Source organism: Amphiprion ocellaris, chromosome 24 (genome assembly GCF_022539595.1).
Source record: "Amphiprion ocellaris isolate individual 3 ecotype Okinawa chromosome 24, ASM2253959v1, whole genome shotgun sequence".
NCBI lineage: Eukaryota > Metazoa > Chordata > Actinopteri > Pomacentridae > Amphiprion > Amphiprion ocellaris.
In genome coordinates, this window is record NC_072789.1 from 16,436,136 (window position 1) to 16,440,718 (window position 4,583).

The 4,583-nt window shown below is 39.8% G+C and overlaps 1 non-coding gene across 1 annotated transcript; it reads right to left on the bottom strand.

The window, feature by feature from the left end:
* Positions 1-2,655: 2,655 nt before the first annotated feature.
* Positions 2,656-2,774, bottom strand: LOC129348363 (5S ribosomal RNA). The gene has a single exon (XR_008600899.1). It is a non-coding gene; the product is annotated as a 5S ribosomal RNA (ribosomal RNA).
* Positions 2,775-4,583: the final 1,809 nt, after the last annotated feature.

Genomic DNA, 4,583 nt, shown 5'->3' on the forward strand with positions numbered 1-4,583 from the left:
TGTTTTTGTTTTTCAGTATACGAGGGGGAGCGGAGCAACACGGTAGTTTTACCGTTGTCATTATCATGTCATCATTATCTTGGTTCTTATGATGATGTTGCTTAATAAACGCGTAAAACGATATCTCGCCTCTCGCTCATGAAGTGGTTATGGAAACAAGAAAGAAGAGAAGTAAGGAAAGAACTACAGAACTTAAGATAACCACTACAAGTACCAAGAAAGTAGAATTCACAGCATGATTCATTTATGGAATAAAATGGAATGTGTGAACAAGCAGCAACTTCTGTGACTGAAAACTGAAGCCAAAGCTGCAGTTCCTCTAAGTGTGAAAGGTTAAAGTGAACATGTTCAGTCAATATATAAATAAATAAAAGATCTTCTGTCATGTATTATTTCATTACTATTCTGGATGTTTTAGGTTTTTGCTGTGGAATCATTTCAGTATCAAAATCACTAGTTCCATCCAGTTTACAGCTCAACACTGCTTCTGAAAACATCTCCAGTGTTGGAGAGAGTGCAGCCAAACAGTGCAGCTGCTAAAAGCACAATGAAGTGAAAGGTGCTAAAATGCTCCATAAAGCTGAGGGGAAGCACAGAGTCGATAACAAGGCCCTTCCAGTTCATCACTATGACCCCTTTCACTTATACAGTGTCTGGAAAAAGTTTTCACAACACTTGGAAGTTTTCCCTGTTTTTTGTTTTTTTTAGTTGTTCTTCAATGTTCAGTCACAGTTAATTTAGGTTTTTTTTTTTTTTTTTTTGAGAATTTACAAAAAGAAGATGTTTGTGTCAAAATGATGACTTACCAAATTACCTAACCAGCCTGAAAATATGAATGGTGAAACTGTGCCTTCATTTGTCTTTGCAAAACTGTTCAAACTCATCAGGTTACACTTGGGTCGTGGATGAACAGCTCTTTTTAAAGCCAGCCAAAAATTCTCAGCTGAACTGAGTTGACTTCAGAGTCTCCTACATGCCTTCTGGTGAACTCTAGTCCAGATTTAATATGAGTTTATTAACGGTGTCTTTCTCTTTGTCTCTCACAAAGCTGTGACTGGTGAAGAACAGACAACACTTGTATGAACCTTCTCTCAGAGTTTCTTGGAGAGTTCTTTAGTCTTCATAATAATGGAGTTCTATCCAGGAGGAGTGATTCAGTGACTGGACTTTCCAGATACAGGAGTCTTAATATGACGATCACTGAGACACATTCACTGACCTCAGAAGATCTACATTTAACTAACTGTGGAGCTTCTAGCACCAACTGACGACTGCTGAATTAGCGTCACTTTAAATGGAGTTAATACTTATGCAATCCCTTATTTTACATTTTAAATTACCTTTTCTTTGGAGAAATCTGTTTTCATTTTGACATAAGAGTCTTTTTTTGTAAATTCCAGTCAAAAAAAGGACAACTAAATTGACCTTGATTCAATGTCAAAAAGCAATAGAGTGAGAGGAGGGTTAATCCTTTTTTTTGGCTCTGTATATGAGGTTTAATATCAACATAATGATTACAGCAGCTCTAAGCAGCCCAGAAACAAACTGGGACATCAGCACTGACTGCAACATTTATCATTGTATCTATTTTCAATCAAATTTTGGCCAAGTACTGTTGGACCTTTACCCCATTCCTTGCCAATGTTCAGCCCAAGATTAATGATTAACCAGAGAAATGTTTAATAACCTCGTACCTTCATAATGTCCATCACAGCCCGACAGGCCTCGTCTTGATCTCGGGCCACAATGACTCCCTTCCCCGCTGCCAGACCGCTGGCCTTCACCACCAGAGCTGGGAAGTCGGCCCTGATGAACCCAAAATAAAGAATTTAATAATAATTAATTAATAATTAATAAAGAATTTTAGTTTCACCCAGAGTTCAGCGCGTGCGCCACAACTCTGAAAAGCCAGTATCAATGGAGCGCCGATTCGAAGAGTCACCATGGCAACGGGGAAGCGGAGGACTACACCGCTTGAACTGGAAATCTTAATGCGCTCATATAGCGAGTTTGAAAAGAGAGGGAGACGGCATGGGAGAAAATTGCTGCCGGGTCAATGCGTAAGTTTAAATCACATTACGCATTGACCCGGGCAGCAATTTTCTCCCACGCCGTCTCCCTCGCTTTTGCAGCTGCAGCGGTGTTGCACTTCTTTCTAAAAACGTGTTCAAACTCGCTATATAGGTGCATTAAGATTTCCAACAAATCCTGAGCTGCAGAAAAGCAGTCTTTCGTCTCTTACTTTTTGCCATGTAGAACTGGGGTCTGTGGAACCAGAGCGTTTTGGAGCCAGCCCCTGTCGGACGGAGTGCACTGCAAGTTTTTGGCACTTTGTTGAGGCTTCATTTTTGGAGCCAGTCGCTATATGCCCATCTTTATTGTACAGTCTAAGGTACAGCCACAACAGAAGCAACAACAAATCAGCATCAGCTGCAGCTGATCCACCTTAACTCTCTCACATACAGCCTCAGTTGAAAGCAGGAGGCGCCACCTGGTGGTCGGAGGAGGAACCAAGAAACAGAGAAGGTCTCCTGCAGACGTGGAGGCAGAATCAGTTCACTTGTTGGCTTTTAAAAACCCAGAGAGGTTTTAGTTGCCAGCTGTCTCCAGAGAATGAGCAACAGCGTCCTGTGCAGGTTGTGAGGAGATGTAAAAAGCTTACAGCACCTGGTATTCCCAGGCGGTCTCCCATCCAAGTACTAACCAGGCCCTACCCTGCTTAGCTTCCGAGATCAGACGAGATCGGGCGTATTCAGGCTGGTATGGCCGTAAGCGAAGGACTTCGTAACTAACCACAGTTTTATAGATGCTGTGACAAGACGTGGCCACCTCTTTCTTTCTTTTTCTTTTTCTTTCTTTCTTTCTTTCTTTCTTTCTTTCTTTCTTTCTTTCTTTCTTTCTTCAATTTGAATTTAGTTTGAAATCAACTCAAGCAAAAAATGCGATTTTAAATTATTCACAATATTAAGTCGGTGAAACATTATTATGTCAAAATAACATAAACATAAATAAATGTTTGCAACTTAAAAGGTTTAGCTAAATCAGTACCTTGGGCTTGTAATCTTGCAACCATGCATTTAACTAATTTAATTAACTTGTAAAAGTGTATTTTATATAACAGGATTACACCTTTTAAATGCATTAGCATGTAGATAACTTTAATTTTGCAGCTGGTAAAGCCGAGGCTGGCTTCAATTTATATTTATTTTACATCTTGTGAATTTCCACTAGGGGAAAAAAGCATCTAATAATACACCAGAACTTATTTTTTGGTCATATTTTGAATTATTAATCTGAATCTGTAAAGTAGCTCTTTAATACGTTATATAATAAATGTACAATGTCCTCTAAAATGTGCAGCTCAACTTGGTTTTGTGTAAACAACTTATTAACCAGGATGTAACTCTAAATGTAATCTGGAAATAATCTATAATGATGTGTTATTTATTATAATGAAGTTTTATTTTTGAGGAGATCTTGATCCAGCCCAAGCTCTCTATGAAGACGAGAAAAAACTCCCCATGGAAGATGGGAAGAAACCTCGGGAAAGGCAATTCAAAGAGAGATCCCCTTTCCACGGACGGCTGGATGGAGGCTGCAGGAGAGAAGGAAGAAAAAACAACATGAGTTCTTGTGGTTTGACAGAAAACAGCATCAGAGCAGCATTAAGTGGAAAATGATGACAGTTGCTCTGACAGACTTTCAAGAAGTCCACAAGAGTTTGGGAAGATGATGGTACGACACATACGTTCAACGTCGGCGCGTATGTTAGGTTTGGAATGTTTCGTCAACTTCTCAAGTTTACCAGAGTCTGTGCAGACTTCAGAAGATGGAAATATATCTTGTATTTTTTTGAGAAAGCAAGTATGAGTCAGTGCGAAGCAAATTTAAATGAAGGGAAATTTTATGACCTTAAAAAATGCCGAAAGTTACGTTACATGGATTTCCTCGTACTCCGTGATGCAGACAATTGAAGTCGTACCGTCCTCTTCCAAAGATTTTAAGAGTTTGTACAGACTTTGGGAGAGGACGATAGGATGTACACTTCCTGCGTCTACGAGTACAAATGAGTCCATGTCATGTAGTGTTCGGCATTTTCCAAAGTCTACCAGAGTTTGTGCAGACTTGGCAAGATGATAGTACGACGTATACCTTCCACATCGGTGAGTACTTAAGAATTCGTAAATTTCATCACATGCCAAAGTGTACAAGACTTTGAACAGACTTGGGAAGAAGACTTGTTCTTTCTGCATCGGCGAATACATGAGGGTCCAACTGAAACTTCGTGATCTCCTCAAGTCTGTGAGAGTTAATGCAGCCTTGGAGAGATGCGAGTCCCTAAATGTAGTCATTTTGAAGTCACCAGACTCTGTGCAGACTTGGGTCGATGACAGGTCGACATGTATTTTAAAACTTTACTTTATACAAGTGAGTCTGCTTAACGTAAGTTCCTTCATTTTTCAAAGCCTGCATGAGTGGCTCAGACTTAGGAAGATGATGGTACCATGTATACTTCTAACATTCGTGAGGACGTGAGGTTTTGTAAACTTGTGATAAACAGTTCAGAATGTTCTACTGTGAGG